The following is a 24,181-nucleotide window of genomic DNA, read 5'->3' as shown; positions in this document are numbered from 1 at the left end:
CATATCCATCATTGTTACAGTCAGTGCCAGTCCAAAGCATTGATGTGCAGCTGACATTGGAGTGACTGCAGGCAAGAAAATTTAAAAAGGCTGCAGGAGATCAGCACTGAGATATACAGAATAATGAATACTGCATTTCTTTAATATATTTAATATATCATTTTCCATAATAAATATTATACAGTTAGTGTTAGATCTACTTTAACTATAAATAGCTATAAATTTTTGATAGAACCACTCATCATTTAGTTTGTATGTTAACTGTAATCAAACCATTGTGTGTAAGATAATTATCTTTAAAAAAACTTCAAGTTTGGGGTTCTTGAGACGTGCATAGCACTTTTCATGGACATCAGTTGTGTTTTTTGTTTTTTTTGCAATAAAATAAATACTCTTCCATAACTGGTGCTATAGTGGTGCAAATTACCTGGTCATATGCAGCTTTTCATATGGTTTTCTGATGGATATTGCAGGACTATTTGGGTGTTTGACGTGTGATGTTTTTCTTTATATTTGGTAATTGACCCTTTTTTGCTAGTTCAATACTGCCTCTTATTATTATTATCATTATTATTATTATTAAAATTATTATTATTAATAAACAGGATTTATATAGTGGATTTATACATTAAATGGGGGTTGCAAATGACAGACGAATACAGACAATGACACTGGAGGAGAGGACCCTGCCCCGAAGAGCTTACAATCCTAGGCATGAAAAGTGTGGAAGAGTGCAGTGTACCATGCACATCAGCCTAGTTTCTATATTAATGTTAGTTTTTGTCTTCGTTTTTGTTTTTTAATGGAAAAATAAATTTCAGTGGTGTACAAATACATAATTTATTATTCTATAAAAATATCTTTGCAAGATTATTACTAAATAATATATCAGCTTTCAGAATATATATAATTTATCTATCCTTTTTTTCTATAGTTTTTATTGCAGTCCATAAGTTTATTAATTAATATGCAAAATAAAATGTAGGAATTAGGAAACAAAAAAGTAACACAGTGTGATTGATTTACTTAAGAAATAAAGACTTTTTTGTTAGCAAATTGAGTAAATAAATTAAACCGTGTTCACTTTGAACACCCAAATATTTGTTGATTTAAAGACAAAATAAAAAAAATGCCAGGGTATCAATTGTCAAATTAATTAAACAGACCTTAGCATAATGGTAATGTACATGTTGGGCCTGCATTGCACAGTAGATGCTCATTTATTAACAATGAGACCAGATATATAGAACACATTTTAATGAGAATGGAAAGAATGTTTATAGGTTTTAAAGACCAACAAAGAGCAACAAAAACAAAAACAAAAGGATAATAAGACAAGTATTAATGTATACTCAATCAAAGATGCAGATCTGATAAGCAGCTTCTGACAAGTGATACTTATAGGATGTGTTGCATGTCTTTAGATGTGTGAATATAAGGAGGGGGCAGAAAGTGAGTAGAGAAGGGGGGAGGGCACCAAGGCTTCTCTTGCTTTTTAGGAGAATGTCTGACATTTAATTGAGGTAAAATAAATGTTCTTATCTCAAGTCACAATGGACATTGCCAGTGGCAAAACCAAGGCTTTGTTGCTTGTACATTAACTTCCCTGTCCTCTCTTTGGATATTAACCTGGACAATATGCCTTGAACACATCAAAGGAGATGAGTGATGTTTTATTGCATTTCTCTTGTGGGTAGCTTAACAGAGCTTTCAAGTGTTCTTTGGTATACCGTGCTTTTGCAAGTTATTTTCTGCTGTGGATTTCTGGATGCTGTACCAGCCCCTAGTAAGATGTGACTTGAATTCCAATGAGGACCAGGCTTAGAACAGTAAGTATTTTGGACAGAGATTTGTCTTAGTGTTTTGTTTTTCTTTTGGATCTTCATCTTTTTTATTATTATTTTTATTACTTTTACTTCTAATGCTTGTTTTTTTTTTTTTTTTTTAAGAAACAAATAAAAGGTCTTTTACCATTCTGTTTGAATCAGAACTGCACTGGCAGTGTATGGGAGTTTATCTGATTTGGGAGATATACACAGGACTCATCAAGGTGACAAACTGAATCAAGGGATTTAGACCTATCACTGTGTCCAATCCCTCTATCTCCTTCTGTTTGAAACTAGGCTTTGAAATATCAGCACAGTAGCTGCAATGATCCCCAGATCCTCACTTCTTAGGAGCTGTCTATGAAACAAATGTGAAGTGGACCATCCCTGGTCTGAACATATATTTACAGTGGATTATTTAAGGAGGGAAGCAGGGGTTAAGTCACAAGGTCTCCTAGTTTCCCTTGGGGTTAACCTGGCTGCCTGTTTGGCACATTCAGGAGAGCTGACAGGTAGCAGGATTTGTCTAAGCAGCCTGCATGAGAGCCAACAAGGAAAGCTGAATGCTGAGGATTAGTTTTGGATTATGTTGTCAGAGAGAAACCTGATGGACAAACTGCAGAGGAATAAAATGCGTTCTGTTTCAGGGGAGCTTCGATGTGCATAGCTTTCATTTCTCAAGAAACTGCACCAAAATCATTAATAATTTCCAAATCCATCTTAGTCAGTTTTATTCTCACCACTATTTTTTATTTTCAGTTTTTTTTTCTTTTATAGTGTTTTACTTGGTATGATGCTGTTTTATGTAAATGGCATCTGTGTGGACTGTGCTAACACTGACATCAAATTACAAGAATGTGATATATTTGAAACACTCATTAGCATCTCTTTTAATAACCAGTAATGTTAGGTGCTTTAACTATGTCAAATAATTTGCTAAAATAATCACATGATTCCTACCTGTCTGTTGGTCAATTACAGCTGTGAAGCTGTGTCAGGTTTATACAGCAAATAGATCTACACAATCTAGAATAATCAAATAAATGAAGCAAAAGTATTTTACAATAATTCCAACTAGCCTTCGTTTTTTTAATCCAAGCTCCTATCTCTTATTTATCCAACAACTATCACTGCACAAATGTATATATGTTAAATGGTACAGAAAGTAACACACATTGCTATTGATAATTGATCCTTCTCTTTTCCAATAGACAGGCAATCATCTATTCGCTGCAGAATTAATTCAGGTTAATAAGTCGCGTCACGTTTGGCACAGAGATCACAACAATGACAGGGAAATCGTTATCTTTGAGGGGTCTTCTGATCCAAGAATTTTGATTGATCTGATGACGATATTACCTTTGCAAATGATTTCAACTGATAAAAATGACATTTTAAATATTTTCTTGAAAATGATTGTTTAGATTGTATGCACTAGTGATGTAGCCAATTTTGCTACAGAGACTCCATAACCTTCACTCTCTAAAAAAGATAGTTTGTAACTAAAGTAACCCTATGGTGATTACTAACATTACAATTGTTTTATTATTATTATAATTATTATTAATATAATACAGGATTTATATAGCGCCAACATATTACGCAGCGGCTGAACAATAAATAGGGGTTGCAAATGACAGACAAATACAGACAGTGACACAGGAGGAGAGGACTCAAAGTTACAATGTCGGGGATAAAGATAGGAAAGTTTATGATGAGTAATGATGGGCTAGAATAAGAAAGTGATGGTTTATATACACCACATACCCAAAGTCATACTGTTCCGTTCCCTTTGTTGTAAGTGACAAGTGGATTAGTTGGATTCATCATTACTACTGTGCTACTAGTGTTTTTATTAAGCATGACTGTAAACTGTACTGTGAAACAACAAATAGATCAAAAAGGAAAAATTTTACTCTTTTGCTATTTTTTTACTAGCTCCATATTGCCCATCCAATTGCACCAGCTTTTAAGATAGGATGATATTGCACAAATAACTAAACCTGTATGGGTTCACACGATGGGGCTCATTTACTACAGGAGTTTATGCTGTTCACTTGTTCTACATAAACCACAGTTTAGAAGATATTCCAGCCAAAGCATAAATTACTGTTAGCGGTCAACTTTGTGCTGCTTACAAATGATCATATCTTCTCCTGATACAGGCTTGCTGGGTTTTTTTGTTAGCATACTACAGAATAAATTTAAAGTAAAATGCTCTCTTATCTTCACCAACATAAGTACACAATTTATTTTATCATATGTCAAATAGCAGCCTCCTTTATCCTTCTGCACAGTAGAGCTTACATGGTGAGGGGTGTGGGTGGTGGAAAGGAGGTCAGTATTTTAAGGTAATTTAGGCTATACTGGATTGCACAGAAATGTCACAAACCTTCTTCAATATGTTTACAGAATGAAGAATCCTGTGCTGTGTCCTCCAATTGTCCAATTGGCAGGCTGACATAGCCCACGGACCAACTTTATTTCTTATGCAATGGAAAAAATGAAGGTCACTGATGTAGCAATGCTTTCTGGCCTAGACCACAAGAATGGCTTAAGACAATTACAAATATTTCAACTTACACCTACAATGCTGCAGCAGTTTTTGTTTACCAATTTATATTCTCTACTTTTCCACCATTTCCATTGCTGCTTTGGTGCATTGTGGCATTATTCATGTTGAAAAGCACCCCAATGCATCTAATGGTCAAAAAATGGTAAAAAAAAAAAATTACACGGTGAAAAGCAGTAAAGGATTTGTGTTGGAAATGCCCTGGGTCCCTCTACATTAAAATTTAAGTTCTTTAAATATACATGTAAATATTTGCAATCAAATTAACAATGAAATTAAACATATTAGGCTAGAATGACTTACTAAGAATGTGCAATATAATTTTTCTTCTCCCCTTTCACATTCATGCGCTCCTATATAGTATAAATCAGCCAGCATAACTAGCTGATGATCTCAGCATTTGCAATCATTTATATGTCAAATCTACACCATAAATAAATAAATATAATGTCAGTAAAATGGGAAGTTGGGAAAGAAAGCAAAAACTTAAGTGCACCAAGCTGTAGCCTGAAATATTATATATTTATTAAGGATGACAAGTTAAAGTAGATTGCTATAAATTTCAAACACTATAATAAATCTGCCTTATATAATGGATAAAATTGAATCAAAATATAATAGTAAAAATGCTTTTAGAAATGGGCAGGGATTGAATTCCAGAGGTATCACGGGTCATCTTTCCTTTCTGTGCTTTTGACATTAAATGTAAATTTAAGGAAACTAGAAAAGATTGTCCCACAATATTTTTCAACCACAAACTCCATTTTGGTGCATGAGTTGAAATCCTTTGCATTGGCAGATGTTGAGTTATAGTATACACAGAAGCATTCCTCTCTCTGACACATCTGGCACCTAATCTACAGCCACAACCTGACTCTAACATGCCTGTGTAATAAACAGTGCAAGACCAAAATGTCAAAGGGTAGTAACTTATAGCATCCAATCAGAATTCACCTTACCAATGCTAAATCAGTATGGGCTGGATTCTGATAGATTGCTATTGGTATTGTGCTGTTCAAATGCATATTGCAATATTTTTTGAACAAGGTAATTTGCAATAAAGTATTTTGATACTCTGCTGTTTGGAGCACTACTTATGTTTATTTCCCCAATTTAATAAAAGAGTTTTCTTTAGTTAGTTTTATTTGGTTTATTCATAGTTTAACATGACTTGAACACTATAAGAAAAACATGCAGAGTAGAAAGAACTGGAACGGTTCAAAAGATTGCTGAGTATAAAGAGGAACAATAGACTACCTCAGGACGTTTGTTGCTTCTTAGATCATTCAGAATTCGGAGCATAAACTACACATATTTAAAGCAAAAGATCACAATTCCTCTAACCACCACCTCCTTACATTCTCCAAAACCCTTCTACCCCAGAGAATTTTTATTTTTTTAATACTAGATACAATAAGCTTAGCCTGCACAATAATGTATCACTGGATATAACTGGAGTTATAATTAAATCAGAACGTGAATCACCTGAATGATTTATTTATTTCAACCATTAGTATGATAAGTCCTTCTTCTTGGGTCATTTTTTTTATGATAAATGATTTACCAGTACAGCAAATGTGTCTTTTAGAAATAAAAACATCTAGCCCAAACAACTTTAAATGAACCTTTTTTTTCTCCAAGCAGAATAAAGCAAGCATCTTACTGTTTTGATGGCAACATCATTAGCCTATACTCACCTTCCCTTTGCTAGATGAGTGCACTTTAAAGCAAGCAGGCAAGTAACTAACCTTCAGTGATGAGGAAGCTACAGCTGTGATATGTCTCTGATTCTCCCCCACTTTCCCGGAGTCAGATTAGATCGATTAGGTGCTATGCTCCAGCTCTCAAGCCAGCAACCTGTCCATAATACTGTTAGTAGATTCCCAAGGTGATTGTAATAGGAGTGAAAGTCTAATGTCTGATATTTAGCTATTATATATATAAACACACACACACTCATTGGCCACTTTATTGTGCTGGGTATTGTATTTTGGTTCATATTGAATTATAGCATCATGCAGTTGCTTCACATTTATCGGCTACACATCCATGATGCCAATCCATTGTTCCACTACATCACAAAGGTGCGCTATTGGATTGAGATCTGGTGACTGTGGAGGCCATTTAAGTACAACAAATTCATTGTCATGTGCAAGAAACCAGTTTGAGATGATTTGACATGATCATAATAGGCACATTACTGCTAGAAGTGGTCATGAAAACACTATGGGTACACTATGGTAAAAAAAATGGTTTTGATGCCAAATTCTGACCTTGCCATCCAAATGTCACCGCAGGAACTGAGACTGATCAAACAGGCAACATTTTTGATATTTTTTCTTGTCCTGTTTTGGTGAGCCCATGCAAATTGTAGCCACATGTGCCTGTTATTAGGTAACAAGAATGGCTTTTGTGTAGTTTCCTTCTAGTGTAGTCCATCTGCTTCAAAGTTTAACATGTTGTACATTCAGAAATGCTCTGCTACATACCTTGGGGCTATAAGGAGTAGATATTTAAGTTACTGTTGCCTTTCTATCAGCTTGAAGCAGTCTAATCATTCTCATCTGACCTCTGGTATCAGTAAAGCATTTTTGCCAAGAGAATTTCAGGTTACTAGATGTTTTGCCTTTTTCGGGCCATTCTCTGTAAACTCTAGAAATGTCATTGTGTGAAAATCCCAGCAGATCAACAGTTTCTGAAACACATAGACCAATCTCTCTGGCTCCAACTATCATGCCACCTTCCTTCCCCATTATGATATTTGTTTTGAACTTCAGCAGGTTGTCTTGCCAATGTCTACATACCTAAATGGATTGCTGCCATGTGATTGGCTGATTAGATGTTTGGATTAAAAAGCCGTTAAAGTGGTGTACCTAATAAACTGGCCAGTGAGTATAGATAATATATGACTGCTATAGAGTAGCTTCTAGATAATTTTGTTAGTTACACAAATAATAAATATGTAATATGTACAGGTGCCATAGTTTGCAATTATGTCAGACTTCTGCAAACCGTAAAGCAATGACTTTTAAGTTATATCTGTTAAAAACAAAAAGAAAGTCTCTAGAAAAAAGTTGATTGTGGGAAGCAACATGTATATTAAACTATAACCTTTAAAGTAAACCAGACACAAATATAAGAGAATAGCTGTCCACTTTCACCAGTGTGGTTATGTGTGCAGGTCACACTGCCATGGCTAAGCTTTGATAGTTTCTAGATCTGTTTTTCCTATGATAACCAACAAATTCTTTACTCATTCGCATCATTTATACTCTGGGAACCCAAATCAGGATGAGTAGGCTTAAATTGAGCTTGTAAGGGTCTTGCTAAGTTAATGTTATCATTACAGTGTTGACACGTGGCATGCCTTAGCTTTCATTTCCAAACTGTTACTAGTAATCTTTTAAGCCCATATCAGGTCAACATTTTATCAAGTTAATCTAGCATGAAGATTAATTAGGCCATTTAGCAAATGGTGATACTGATAAGTCTAACTGCTAGTCTTGAAGCATTCACATTCCTCTTCTAATTTAAGATATATGAAATCACCCATATAAAATGCATTTTTCGTATTTCTTTATTTTTTTACTATTTGTTTTTTGTTTATCTTAACTACCTAAAGATTAAAGAGATAATGAGAAAAACAGGCTTTGCAATTTTTAAAATTGTTTTCGTTTTAAGTAGTAGATCCTTTTGTCCTTGACTTCAATACCTAAGATTCTATTTTTAAATCAGTAAATCTGACATTTCCTGAAACATCCCTTGGTGGAGAATCAGTTACTGCAATTGAACCTCATGGACATGGAAGATTTTCTACCATTGAATGTCATTTTAACTGCTTTTAAATTTAGACTTGGTAGATTTCACTAGCTGCATGCTTGTTTCAGGTCAGCACTATGTAGTGAAGGTGAATAACAACTGCCCAAGAGCATCCTTAATGCTTTGTTAATGTTATCCTCACATGTTCCCTTTAAAGAGAATATAAAGCCTCCTTCGTGATTTTTATACATGCAAAAAAGAAAATCTTTATTGTCAGTATATCAAAGATATTGGTGAACTTTGCAAGGAGATTTCAAAATAGGCCACATTTATATGATTTGGTTCACACTAAAAAAACATAATAGAATGAACAAAAGTGAACAAATGCTATCTGACAGGGGACATCTACAAATGTGAACCCTGTCTATGCTGTGCTTTTAAAATTTTACTTTTTGTCCTAATTTCATCCTGAAAAACATAATGTGCCCAGTGCCTTTCGTTCTATAAATTCTTAACTCTGGGATCATCTAAGACACTGCTGCTATTTACTGATATACTCCGAGGATTTGGAGTGAGATTTGATTCATGTATATACTTTGCTGCATATTGTTGTCCTTGCTGAAGAAGAAGCTGTACCTGAGGATTTATAGAAAGCACAAGCATCTAATTGCTTCTAAATCATTCATGTCTTTGAATCTGCCTTCTGCTGCTTTTTGGATTTTCTTACACCAATCATCAGATTAACAGTCATCAAAGGAGCAGCTTTGAAGCAAAAACTTCTTCCTTGCTAAAATCGTTGTACTAACATTCAGTTACCTGAAGCACAAAAAACATGGTAGGGGGGCTATGAGCAATACTGTTGCACTCTGGTTTCCCTAGCATTGTGCCCAGTTCTAGGGACATTCTAATATATGTCCTTCCTTCCACAACCAGCAGTGACGGCATAATTCCAGTTGTCACTGACAGTTCAGGCCCCTGGTGATTTCTGGTAACTGATCAGAGTGGTTCTTGATACTGAGGTTACTATGTCAGCTATCTTGAATATACAAAAATAAAAAACACGCAGAATAATGCATTAAGTAAGGCTTTAGCCTGTTGATTAACAATGCCAACGTCAGTCTCCAATGGAATTTGCAGTGCTAATTACGGAGCATTGTCAAATAGGAATACACTATTAACAGTGTTATATTTTTTCAATATAACATATGTAACATATGTGAACTGATCATATATATATTGTCAAGGTATTATTGGTAAGTTATTGTTTTTTTCTGTTTCAATGTGTTTTGAAGGTTTCTTACATTTGAGATCTTTTCTTTTAGATTGTAAGCTCCTTTGGACAGAGTCCTCTCCTCCCCGTGTCATTGTTTGTGTCTGTCTGTCATTTGCCACTCCTATTTAATGTGCAGTGCTGTGTAAAATGTTGACATTTTATAAATACAGTTTAATCATAATGAAATAATTAATGTGAAAGAATTATCACGGCCTAACTATGATTGAAAGAAGAGGGACCTGCACATGATGAATTAGTTTCTATGGTAGAAGAATATGATTTAGTGAACAAAAAATGGTCAGGTTAAAAAAATCCAATAAAAAGAAGGAGCTTGATAAACCAATAAATCAAGTGCACATTTTAATAGGGTGTTCAGCATTGCAATATAAATGTTCTTTTTGGCAGACTTCATCACACTAAGTGTAGCAGGCAGGCAATAAATGTTGCCTATGTTTATCTTAAAGATGTATAAAATTTTACAGTTATTGTACAGCCTAAGGTATGTTTAGTAAATACTGTGGCCAATGAACTTGTAAAATAAGATTGTGAAAAGCTGCAAACATCCATTTCATATGGTGAGCTCCATGCTGACGCAAAAAGATCCCTGGGAGCTTCACAACAAATAACATTTTTATATAAAAAGCTTTACATGCTGATTGCATTGAACCATATAAAGTGTACCTAAAGCCAAACCCGTTGTATTCATTTTTGGATTTTTATAAAAAAGGGTTAGAACACTCAACATTTTACAAGGAAATATTCTAATGGCAATACCTGTTACAACTGTCTATGTGAGATCTTTTTCTCTAGGTCAGAAAGTGAAGGAAAATGTCCCCAATGTGAACAAAAAAAAATCTACTGGCGTTGAATTTTGCATCTTGAAAACATTTAGGCTAGGTTCAGACTAGCAGTGAGGTTGCTCTGTGTTTACTACTTCCTCACCCCAATGAATGGGGGCAACAGTGAGCAGTTCAGCACCACTCCCTGCCAACTGCTGGTAAATCTGCTGACAATGGTTCTTTAAGAACTAGCTCTGCTGTGTGAGCAGCCAAGTGGGTAACAGGGTGCCAGCAGCTAGGAGACATGTGAAATCACTTGATTTTGCTGCAGCTTTGAACCTGCCCTACGTTTTTTGTGAATAGGTACATGTCAAAGCTAGATCCACATAACATCAGGTTCATCCAATATTTGCCATGTATTTATTTATAAATAATAGCTATGCACTGTTCTGTTACAATACAGTATGAAATACATACCTACGTAGCTTCTATAATCAGACATTGAGGCCCGCAGCAAGGCAAATAGGCATAGGACCTGCATGACAGGGTGCAAGGAAAACCCAAAAAGGTGGTAAAAGGGTTAACTAGTGGTGAGGAGAGCTTGGAGTGGGGTTAGCTAAGGGCCAGGTTGGAAGTAAAAGGGGAGAAGAATGAAGGGATTAAATAGGGAATGAATCTGATGTTAAGAATAGTTTTGCGGTAGGAAAAGTTTCTCAGCCTCCCTCCCTCCCTGTGGCTAAGTAGTGGCGGTTGGAGTTTGGGAAGGTAAAAGACCTGGTGATAATTTTGCAAGGGGCAACCCAGCGGTAGGGTTCCCCTCTTTATGGATATTACAGTGTGGGGCTCCTGAGGCGGTGCTGGGCGGCTAGGAGCCAGTGTGATATATTGAAAGTATACGTGGTTGATACAGACTTTACATTTTCCAGGCCTGCAGCCTGGTTGGATAAATTTAGTGCAGGTTGATTGACATGCAATTGGGCACGGAGGTATAATGGGTAATTTTATTGGTTACATTTTGGAGGAAGTTTGTTATAATATTGTTTTATGTTTATGGTATGTAATGGATATGTTAATTTGTTTTTCAAATGGTTAATTTATGCTAAGTATGGTATTTATGTTTGAACAGTTTATATTGATCTGTTATTTATTAAATAAAAGGTTATTTATTTGCTAACAAGTGGCTGCTTGGCAGCCATTTTAAAGTCCAGTTACGTGTCCAAGTGTTTTTGAGGGAAGAGGGATGGCTGGTAGGCGGGGGAGGTCCCTGAGGGGGCTAAAGGTCTGAGCAACCCTGGTCATGCATTTGCATCTGTTGGCTTTTTGTTTGTATCTGGGCATTCTTGCTTTGAGTCCCTTTACAGGTAGGTAACATCCAATGTGAACACATTTCACTATCAATACTAACTACACTACATTTGGCTAAATCCACCTAAAGAGAACATTTAGCTTTCAAATGTATTTGTGTAATGCACATAAGTTGCTAATGGAAACTAATAATTCTTGACGTGGAGATCATGTCCCAGGTGAAAACTTAAAGCATACTTAAACTCAGAATTTTCACTTTATATAAAGAGTAGACCCTTTTATGTAAGGTAAAAATTCCATTTTGGTTTTCTATTTTTTTAGGTGCAACACCCTTTTTAAAAAAAAAAAAAAAGGGTGCAGCACCGCCTCCTAATTCTCGGCTGCCTAGGTGATCAAGAATGAATGGGAGCGCAAAGCCTGGCGCCTGGGTAGGGTGACATAGGATGAAGAACCCGGAAGAAAAGACGAAGATGGTGGCGCCCGGAGCACCGGCTCTGGGACGAATGCCGGGACGAAGCGGGACCCAATGCAGGACATCCCTGGAGTTTTCGAACTGCCCTGCAGAATTGAAGGTAAGTGCTTTTTTTTGTTAGTTTAGTTCCTCTTTAATGCAAGCTCAATGAAAACATAATGCAAGACCAGTCCAGTCACCCATGTACATGTGTTTATTGTGAGTTCACTTTAACATTCAATTATAGGAAAATAAAAACCCTGTAAATTACTGAATGTTTTTTTCCTTTTACTTTACACATCAGTAAATCAGGGCCACAATGTCATTTTAAATATGTATCCAGAGGATCCTACAAAGCCAAAAAAAACATTATTATGGGTAGAGAAAATGAAATAGGCAATGTTCTAAATGTTAAAACACAAACTGTGGGAAAGAACCCACCCAACACTTCCTCTGTCTCTATTACCCTGACAGTTTGTTTATGGTAACAGTTTGATATATTCCAATATTTATCCCTGAGAACAGGTTATCACCAGTATTTGCCCAGCTAGTGACATTATTTGTTTTTGGTTTTTACACTTGGTACTCATTAACACCTCAGGCATTTGTGTATCCAGTCACAATGATGCTTTGGTATTGATAAAGAGAAATGTTTGAACCTCTATAACCTTGAACACTTTGAGTAGGGTTGGTCCTAGTTAGTTATATGTATCCTGTACAAAGACAATCAGCTAGTTTGTGTTGACTAAGAAATAATAAAAAATGTTTCCACTGAGTTGTAATATTAAAGAAAATATAAACAAAGCATAAAAATGTCTGAAACATGTCTATTACATAAATGCATCACATTTGTATATATGCATTATACAGAGCTATATTTGGAAAATACATACTTTATCCATGAACATAGTTCTGTATATAGCTGTCAACAGAGGTGACATCTTTCATTTTGATGTCAGTTTTTTCCAAATGATTTTTCTGATTTCCCATCAACCCAGCAAGAATCATTCCAGATATATTTTTTTTAGAGATTTCTGATTCTTAACATTCCAACACATCCAGTTAAATCCTCCAATAAATGATTGTTAACAATTTCCAGAATTGTCTCATTTTTCTAGAAGGTTTAGGTCATTGATATACTGTAGCTCATTGATCCGAAGAGAAAACTCCTTATTGCCACCAGAGGCCATGCCTTTATTCGCTTTTTCATTGTCTTTTTTATTTAATATTTCATATTTTAGCATTTTCCTGCTAGTACCTTTTCGAATAGATCATTTTACTTTTAATCACATTCCGCTGTATAAAATTGGGAACGGCTGAATGTATGGGCTACTGTATGTATAGGCTGTAAAGAGACAAATAAATTAACAATATCAAAGGGAAATAAACTCTGGCAATATTTTTGTAAGCCTATCTCACTAATGTATAAGATAAGGCCAGTGCCTGAAGTGTCTTTGAAGTACATAAACATAAAGTACATAGGCAGCACAGCTAAGTGTTTGGCCAAGCTCTACCACCAATGCAAAATTATTTGTGTGGAGACAGTATTTTCAGGAGAAATATTGAACAAACACTATCATTTATATTACTTGTTCGGGGATGCCTTCAAAGTGGGGAGACAAATTGTATACAGTTTCCAAACCAAACTGTTATCCAGGTATGCAGATTAGATAGTCAGGGGAGAGGACAGCAAATGTTCATCCCATTCCTGTACCATATCAGGTCATATGGTTATCAGCATTGGAGGGTACCTTGCAAAAAATAAAATCTCTTCCCAATTTTAAGGATCTTCAGGCCCCAAGGTTATTGTGGGGGTATCATAGGGGGTTATTGACTGGCTGTCATGGACACACCCTCTGGTGTAAAATATATACCAGCTGCTGGAGGAGAAAAAAAATAACCTATGGCATGGTAGTAATGGCCAGAAAACTCTTGTAAAAAAAGTTATGTATGTATACATTTATATTTTAAAGTGGTAGGGGGTGTCAGGAAGGGGGTGTTGTAAAACAGGAGTTTATCATTAAATTTACAGGTTGCAAGCACATAAATGGGGAACATATTTCTCTTTACAGGAGTGTACGTGTGTTCTCCACAGAAAAGTGTGAATTTACATTCTACATAAGTGCAGCTTTTCTACTGACAATAGTGAGCATGGTTTTGGTTTCCATTGCCATTAGTCATTTTTGCTTTTTGTTCTTTGGGTCATAGCTCCCCTTAAAACACTCATCATCCTGACAAACAGCATATGGAAGTTGTTCACTTAGATGTAGCTCTGACAGATAAAGTTAAATTTTACTTTGGCTAATTTTAGCCTCTAAAAACACACCGTGCTCTCAAATTTTTAACATTCCTGAATTCAAGTTTGGGTTAAATATAAGTTGAATATTAGTATGATGTTTAAAGAGGATTCTTTAATCTCCTTGGATCTCCTTACTTTATAAGGCAATGAGGCAAAGGTAGTTTACTTTTTATGTGAGTTGAAGAGACCCTGTCACTAGACCATTCATTTCAACAAAAATCTTCCCATAAGAATTTACATGGTTTCAGATTTTAGGAATGTTTTTAGCTGAAAGCTCCTAAGCATTCCAAGCAGATAGAGATCCATTAATCCAATGACACTCTATAACAGTGATTTCCAAACTGCAGCCCCCAGGCCAGATTTAGCCCTTTGCATTATTATAACTGCCCTCTGGGGCACTATTTCTGCCAATGACAGTAAAAGTTTGAAACAATTACTTGCAGTGACACACACTGATGGGGCAAAAGGTCTCCCACTAATACCAATTATTGGGCACTACTTTTTTCTGACTAAAACAGTAGGGTTTTTTTCTTGCCTGACAAAAAATTTGGGCCACTATTATTTGTCAGATACCAATAGTGGTGTCAATTTTTTCCCACTGGATTAATGATGTGATTTTTCTGCAATTTTTTGTTGTTGATATAGACAAGTGGCTTCAATATGGTCGTTCATATGACAGCACTACAGCATATTGTAGACCAAAAAAAAAACAAAGAACAAAGACTCTACTTAGTCTCTTTACCCTGATTTAGGGTAATAAGTAAATCTTTTAAGTTTGTGGTATACTGTGGAAAAAGAAGGATTACTCCATACCCCTATAGGAGAAAATACTTCTAATGAGCATTTTGGATACATTTTCACCAGTTTCTAACATTGACTTAGTAACATTTTACTCTGTAACATTGTCTTAAAAACCCTCTGTTGCCTCCACAACTTTCCATCTGAGGGCTTTAAAGAGCTGTTTTGATCTTGGCAAAATGACACCACACACATCATATCACATATTGAAGAGAAAACCATACCCTAGATATCCGAGAGGTTCCACCAGTATACTCTATAAGGAAATTTTTATCATCGACACATAGGGCCTGATTTATCAAAGCTCTGCAAGAATGGAGAGGATAGACTTTTATGGGAGAACCAGGGTAATCCAGCAAAACTGGATCTAGAATGGATCTGGTCCAGAATTGAAAACATTTGTCAACTAACAGCAAATGATTTTAAGAGATTCATTTCAGGTTTGCTGGATCAGACAGGTTCTTCCATGATAGTCAATATTCTCCATAATAAATCAGGCCCAAAATGTAAAATACCTTACTCGAATTTAATGAATTTTGAAGTAGTAGCAAATGTAAAGGGATATATTTGTTTCAATATAGTAAATGTGCCTTTTTGGTAATTTGATCAAAAAAAATGTATGTGTCATGTGTTCAAACATATTACTTTTTTCTGTAGATACTGTTTTAATAATGACCTAATGTTCGCTAGATATAATAGGCTTTTAAAAATTTAACAATTTCTGTGAGGCATGCTTTCTTTTCACATGACTGTAATTGGGCAATTAGCTAGAAAAAGGCGGAGTAAAATTAATTGGGGATGAGGGGAAGGGCGGGATTATTTTGGAGATTATCCTTTAATTAGCTTTAAATCTGCTTTGTCACCTTTCTAAAAAATGTCATGAAGTTCCCTGCAATAGAATATTGTTGTCCCTTTGCATTCCTAGAATCTTTGTTTACTTGTAGAGCTGCAACCAACTGAAAAATCTTCTTTGGCCATTTTGATTAGCTGGGCCTGGATGACATACCTCTCATGTAGGTGTCCTGGGGTTCAGTCTTGGCAAGTGCAGGGTAAATCGGCATTGCTGTATTAGTCTGTCATTTGCAATCCCTATTTAATGTACAGCGCTGCGTAATATGTTGGCGCTATATAAATCCTGTTTATTAATAATAATAATAATAAGTACAGGAGTACATAGTACTCCTTATTCCTTCCAAGTAAGGGTTATTTAGTATCTAAAATAAGGACACTACATCATGTAAAACTTTTTTTAACTAATACTTACCTTTGCAGGATCTAGCAATGTTAAACTAGCAATGACAGGAGCTCTGCCCATATGGATAAAGCTCCTATCATTAGTGCAGAGATGTTGACATTGGATTTGAAGATGCAGCACTGGCTCCATCATCATTGTATTCTAATTAAACATTGCTGGGTTGTGCAAAGGTAACTAGTTAATTAGTTAAAAAAAAGAGCAATAGATATTTTTGTGTGGTGTTGTATTTATATAGGTTTTTTACCCTTTCTGGGAATAGGTAAGGGGTAGTACCCTTGTACTTATTTCCTGGGTTGAGCAGGTGAATATCTCAGGGCCGCATTTAAGACATCTTCCTTCTTCAACAAGCCAGATTAAGCCCAGCCTTTTAAGGGGATGGTTTCAATATAAGGGGAAACCTATTGCATTTTTGGGGTCAGAAAAGAGCCTTTAAATGCCTGCACTGTTTTTTGTCCTTTTTACTGCTGTCGTTTTGACTAAAAGTGGGGGAAAATTGGAAAATATGGGAAATGTTCCCAAGGTGATACCAAGATAGGGACAACTATCTAAGAAGGGATTTCCCTCCCATTGCAGTGATTTCCCCTTTCTCTGTTGAGACTTTACGTGGTGTGAATGGAAATCACCCCATTTTGACCCGGATGGAGAAAAAAACAGAATTAAACTTTGCTTATTCTTGGCAATAGATATACAGCACAGCTAATGTAAAGACTGCCTATAGGACAAAACCTTTGTCTACATATGTGAGCATGATAAACTGTATGCCCATAGCAGATTATTTACTAAGTCAAGTGTCCCAGCAAATCACTCTCCATTCTCAGATATACATGGGTGTTAAGTTTTGATTGTCTTAAAATCCTAAGCACTTCTTTAGGTGTTTGAGGTGACCACCCAGCCTAACTGGCCAAAGATAAAATGTATTCCTTTAGTAAAGCACCTCTTCTATTTTTGACTCTTACTAATTCCAGGTATTGCTGTTGTGATGATATTAGAAACATGCTGCTTGCCAACGCCTGGGCCGCATTAAACTGATATAAAGTTGAGTGCAGTTCCAATAATTAGTGTAGCTGCTTTCAACCATCTGATCTCCTGCGTGAAAAAAAAAAATAAAACAAATGAACTACAGAAAGAAAACTATTTAATGTTTTAATGGCACAGTGTATATATATTATTTATATGATGTTTTACCTATCACTTGGAAAAAAGTGCTGTAAGTTAGGAAATATAAAACTCAGCAGGTAAATGCTGCCATCTAGAGAGAATTCATAGTGGGATGCTGAAAATTAAAAAAAAAAAAGCTAATAAGACTGATAATACTATTATTATTATTATTATTATTATTATTATTATTAATAAACAAGATTTATATAGCGCCAACATATTACGCAGTGCTGTACATTAAATAGGGAAGAATAGGTAGCACTAAATCTAAAAGCAGTGTGAAAGATAGAAAGGTACCACACTATATAATGTGCAACCATTTTATAGGATGATAATATGGTGTAATAAATAGATGCCATAAACAAACATGGAAATTCCAGTCTGAATTAGTTCTAAAATATATATTGTATAATATTCTAGTTTGTGTTTAATTTGGTTTATTCAAGAATTGATGTGGTTACTTTCAAAGACGAACCAAACAAGCAGATCCATGCTGTTTTCTGCTAACATCTGTATACAGCTGGTGTTAAATGATCAAATATAGCAATTACTTTTTTGGTTGGCTTTAAATGCTTTAAGTAAATTAAATCTATTAATTGTACACTGATGAAGTTTGATGTTGGGTACACTGTTGTCTAAAGGAATGACCATTTACTACCAACCCCTGCAGGTTGCTGTAAAATGTTTAGACACTAGTTTATAAAGAATCAGTGCAGCAGTATGGATGGCTAAGGAACCAGCAAGGTGCCAACCACTGCAAGACATCCAGAAGAATCAGTTCCCAATGTCCATCTGAATTTAAGCTGAAAGTAGAATTCCTGAAAATGTATTTTCTTGCAATTATTTTTATTGTAAAGAGGGCTTAGATCCTTGTGTTTTCATTGTTGACTGTGTCTACTCTGTGAAAACTAGAACATATATTCCTTTAGAGATTTTACAAGGGACAGGTGACAATGGCTTCTTATTGACACCCCTCCCACACTACTCAAAACTAAAGTTTAAAGTACCATTTTAATATTTTTGGGCATATGCCATAATTCTCATAATAATTCATGATATAAAAATGTAAATCTAGGACAATGGGAACCCCTTCTATCAGCCACAACAGATCCTCAAGAACAAATATTTCTGGGCTCTAAATTACAATTACTATGTACTTTTTATGGGTACTACTGAATGGTCTCTTGATTGGCCTCAATGATTATTGAAGAAAATCAAATTGAGTTAAACTTTTTTACCTATTGTTTGATTCAAGAGCAGCACTGGGGTGTCCAGCTTGCTATCTCAAACTTGAATGATCTATTGCAGCAGCACCAAACTTTACCCAAAAGTGGTATGAGATTTGCTCTTTTCTTTTCTAATAGTCATGGAAATTCAGTATGTTCACAGCAATATCCCTGCTTGTTAAACAAGAAAGTTCGGTTGTTGCTCTCTATGTCCCTGTTGGATTCTCTTTTTTCTTAATCAATGATATGATAGGAAAGGAGGGAAAATCTCCTTGCTCGGGTCAAAAAAAGTTATAGACATTAAAGCTATTTCCCATTATATCTAATACGTGAAAGGTTTGTGTGATATATTCAATATTAATGGCTTTGTTAAAATAATGATTAAAAACTTTGCTACTGGAATCATTCTTTAAAATTATACATATGTGTGCTTTTTTTTAGGTTCATAGACCTGTAAAAATAAATGTATAATCTTCAATCATACAATGTTTCATATAATATTTAATGATTTAATTATTCAAACATTATATCATCATAGTCTAGACTGTGTCTGGCTCAAGCAAAGTGCAACACCCTTAAGATAATTTACAATGTGTGCTCAATAAATGTAGTAGTTACAATGATCAGTTGTGTTTTACCTAAAGAAGACATAACAGTTTGTCAGGGATTTATAAAGAAAGCCCTCTGACATCTTTAATGCATTGATGCATTTACAGCTTTGCTAAAGAAACTACTTATAGCAGATAGACAAACTCTTTTGCTACAGGATATCCTAATTGTGTAAAAGCATGAGATGTCCAAATGTACAGAGGTCATGTTTGTTCTGGATTGTTCTCTTCTCCAGGCTCTATAAATGTATAGTAGAACTTGTGTAATCTGAACATTGAAAGTATTGTAAAAACACATAAACCTAAATCTTGTATTAGGCAATAAATGGATCTCTGTTACTTGCCATTTGCCAATGGTAAATTGTATTTTAATGCCCTGAAAGACCTGGGATTATGAAACACAAACAGGCATTCAGATATGAGAACATCACTAGAAACTATTTAAAACAATAATGACAGAACATAGTACATAGTTATGAGAGACAAATCACATATAAGGGAATGTCTTTTTTTCCATTGTAGATTATAATTTGCTTTTTTCAATTGAATTATTTTATTTTCAGAAGAAATTTCACATAAAATTTTACCTGATTTAGTTTTATGCACAGCTTTGTGTATTGTACCTCCTGGAAACAAGAAAAGTTATTTTTTACCTTTTCGACAAAGCAGTGACCTGGAACAATCATATTCAGTATTTATTATATCTGTAAAGACAATTGATGGCAAATGTTTGCTCCAGGTCACTGGCTGTCTAGCACGCAACTAGAAGGATGACCGCTATAGAGCCTGCAACTTCAAAAACAAGTCATCCATAGCAGTGGATGTACAGATTGTGATCTCTTGAGCTCATCCAGCTGAGTGTAAGTGCAATGATGCTTTTTAATAAGTACAATGCAGTCCTAGTTTGCCACCCACTGGAAACATTTATGTCTTTTAAGATGTGTACAACAATGTGTACAGCAAAAATGTTAAACTAATTCATGGAAAGGCCCTTTATGTTAAGCTGTCACAGGGAAGTAAAGTTTGCACATATAGGATTATTGTAAGCACCAGCATAATACTTTAGCTAGTTCTTAAAATTCTGCTCGAAGATATATGAAGGCACAGTTTGCTAGCCATCCACATTGAAAAATATTTATTTTTTAGTGATATGAAATTTGTACATACTCCTAGGATCCATTTACATTTTTATGTTGCAAATTATTGTGCATTGAATTAAAAAGTACAAAAATATATGGTACATGTTTCATTTTTAGGCACATTATTACATTATGTAGTTGCTTTGGGAATTCATGTAAACATCATCATGTATAATGTGCACAATGAGAATGATAGCTAAATGATAGATTTGTGCATTGGATAAATATATATATATATATATATATATATATATATATATATATATATATATATATATAGTGGGAGGGGGCAATGTTGTGTTAATACAATTTGCATTGTCAATACATGATTGATGGGATATGTGCACATGCTTTAGTAAACCTGACCAATCTGGTATTTAGTGAACCATGCAGCATTGTAACATATAAACACATAATGAGAATTCTACAAAAATGTCGTAAAAAATAACTTTAAAAAGGGGACTTACCCTATTGTGTTTAAGTAAATGAAAAGGTTAACATTGCTTGTCACGAACAGTCTACATTTTACTTGTAGCTCTGCTTATTTTGGATGAAACCCCTTAGGCCTGATGATCAGACCAAGAAAAAAATGATTGCAAAATTCCTTTTTTTCAGCAGATGTTCCCCTGATCTAATTCCATGGCCCTTTGGTAACCTGAATGTTTATAAATTATACTAACAGTGACTTTTATTATATGCTCAAGTAGTTTAAACCAGAAACTCATATTTATTTATTTTAGTTTTTCCTTTACTGATATTCCGTAAGCCATTCTACAATATATAAATCTGTAGAAAAAGAGCTACCACTGTTTGAAGGAAAAATACTAAGCCTATACAGGGCAGGCTCTTCAAGCGTATGGTACAAAATCCTTAGCAATGGACACCAAGTTTTGGATTTGGATACACTTTAACGAGTAAGAGTGATCCCACCATGGAGACACCAAGGCCCAGTGCAGAATACTCATACCATAAACTTTTTCCAAAAAAAAGGCTATTCTGTAGCCCCCCATCATAGATGTCACATGTGAAACTATCAAGCATTTAGGACTCAATAGTCCAATCCAGATGTTCCTGAGTCCAATCATTCACTGAAAAAAGCACCCACCACCGAGTATAACGGCAAGAATTTACAAAATCTAACCAACTATTATACATCATATTGAATGGGTAATTAGCAAGGCTTCTTTTTGTGGCTCTTGCAAAATACAATATAGGTCCTCTGTTAGCTCTGGACAACAGTCTTTTAACCATATTACAACTTAAACATCACCACTAACTTATGAATTGCTTTGGCTGGTAAGTCTTCTGATGATCCAATTAAAACAGAATAGAGATTGTACACATTTAATATACAAATGGAGGGGTGGCAGCAGGCAGTACCACCAGCACTTGTCCTATTGCACATGCTGAGTGTGCATGATGTGCAGAAAGCATGTAGATCAAGGTTTCTCAACTAGGGTTCCATGGAATCCGATGGTTCCTACAGAGCTTGTTAGGGTTTCCTTGAGCAGTGAGCAATTTGTGCTTCTCAGGATAGTTTAGGTGACACCAATGATCTTTCTGGTTATCTTTAAGGATGACATTGTTCCCAGAGGTCAGGAAGTAAGAGGCATTCTTCCTACTAAACACAACACTAATATACTGTGAGTTATAAAGGATATATAATTTATAGAAGGGGTTTCCTGGAGACCTGAAAGTTATTTCAAAGGCTCCCCTGTATTATAAGGTTAGAGAAAGTCTGATGTAACTGTATTGAGGGGGGATAAAAAATTCACTGTATGGTCTGCTTTTGATGTAGACCCACCAATGGTGTGCTGTCTGCAGGCTCAAATATCTTTTATTTATTACAAATAATGTCATAAAAGTGATATTGCATTGACTTGTGTTAGAATCACAAAAAAGTTTTTGTAGCTGATGAATGTTTTTGTTTCGTAAAATGAATCGAATTGAATCCTCGAATTGAATCCTCAAGTCAGTGAATATATATTTTCAGTTACAACATTGGGAATATCCATCCTAAAGTGTTCTTTTTCAGCTGATAAAGTTAAACCGTGAAGAAAAAAACATCTATAGCTTGTCATTTTTCTCTAAGAAATGAATTGGTCAGATCAGCAACTAACATTTTATGTTCCGACATCCACCTAATGAGTGATGGACAACTATAGCAAACTTAAGACTTTAAGTCTTTGGTACAGGAGCTTACATCAGGTCCTTCACAGCACAGAATGCCATTTAATCCCACCAAACTGTTATAACTTCCCAAAAGACAAAAAATACAATCTCATGCAACATTTGTGAGTATTATTTATTTTTCCAAGCATTTGCTTGATCATATAATAAACTAACACATAGCAATCTGAAAATACTGCATTTTTATTTTTCCTCCAAGATTTGTGTTGTCTGCTGAAAATCATCTGCTTGCTTTATTTTAGAGACCAAGAAATGTTTCAGTTATTTATTAACTTCTATCTTTTCCTTGTAGCTCATATGTCTTTAGCAGCTAATACACAGTAAGCTGCATAAATTCATCAGGGTCCTTTTACAACAGCAAAGTTTTTTTGCATCATAGATTTGTCTGATTCCATAAAACACAATCCATGTGTCATTACAAGCTTGACAGGTTTAGCATCAGATGTTGCAAGATTGGGGTTCTCTTTCACAATGGAAGAAATGAAATATACTTGAGACACACAGATGTAGCAAAACAAATATAAAAGGCAAAGACATATAAGCCAGTCATTAAGATCAATAAGAATAAGATGCTACATGTGTAACGTATAGTTTTTTATTTTTAGGTAGACCTTTTAGTATTTTAGTCTGTACATTTAAATATCAGACAGATAAGATCTAACATGATGTTCTTAAGCTTCAGCTTTTGCCTGGGTATAGATGGTGAACTATAGAGAAATGTACCTTTCCGCTTACTCAGTAATGTTAAGTATTGAGCCACCCCTCTAAGGTCTAATGTATATAAACAGTTCAAAAGGAAGAAAACAGAGGGTTTTCAAGGCTGCTTGTGAAGTATTATATTTCGCAAGGCTCTTAAGCAGGTGAAGTTATACGTTTACACATATTTGTGCATCCATCTCCCATTGTGAATTCATGGGATGGATACTGCTGGACTAGACATGAATCACCTATACAAGGTATTAGTATTAGAATGTAGTGTATATAGTCCGAAGAAACGTCTCGTTACCCGACTCGTTTCTGTTCATAGGCTTCCTCAGGGGTATCCACCAGATGTATACACTTTTTTAGTAGTATGATATACTGAAACGCAGTGTAGTATATAATGATACTTCTGGTATATAGTCCCGTTTGCAAAAGGAATATGGTATGAAGAGAGCTGGTAGACTCAAACCATCCAAAGGTCTGATGAAGCAGTAATGCTGCCCTTCTCCCTCTCACCATTTGGATCGTACCTTAAACACCTCGGTTTCTATGTCACCAATATAAGCTTGAGTCTACCAGTCTGAACACACACCTGCCTACACACTTCCTGCGATTGTGTGGCTCCCTGCGTGAGTACTTGTATGGCAGCACTAGTTCTTAAGGAACCAGTGTCTGGACATGTGACAACTGGTGGCAGTGGATGGTACTATTACTGTACTATTACCGTTCACTTCCACCACAGGGGGTAGCGTATCCCGAAGAGGCGGGGGTTCCTGGCATTAGAAAGTGGTAAACACACCGCAACCTCACTGCCATTGTAAATTCAGCATTATTCTGGGAT

At 35.3% G+C, this 24,181-nt stretch overlaps 1 long non-coding RNA gene across 1 annotated transcript in view; it reads left to right on the top strand.

Annotated features, from left to right (window-relative positions):
• Positions 1-1,218: 1,218 nt before the first annotated feature.
• Positions 1,219-24,181, top strand: part of LOC140327767 (uncharacterized) — a 52,689-nt gene continuing 29,726 nt past the window's right edge. Inside the window, exon 1 of the long non-coding RNA XR_011920111.1 lies at positions 1,219-1,829. This is a non-coding gene — a long non-coding RNA (uncharacterized lncRNA). The remainder of the gene's footprint in view (positions 1,830-24,181) is intronic.

Source organism: Pyxicephalus adspersus, chromosome 3, assembly GCF_032062135.1.
Source record: "Pyxicephalus adspersus chromosome 3, UCB_Pads_2.0, whole genome shotgun sequence".
Classification (NCBI taxonomy): Eukaryota; Metazoa; Chordata; class Amphibia; order Anura; family Pyxicephalidae; genus Pyxicephalus; species Pyxicephalus adspersus.
The sequence above is the reverse complement of the archived record's forward strand: the minus strand, read 5'-3'. Positions and strand labels throughout refer to the sequence as shown.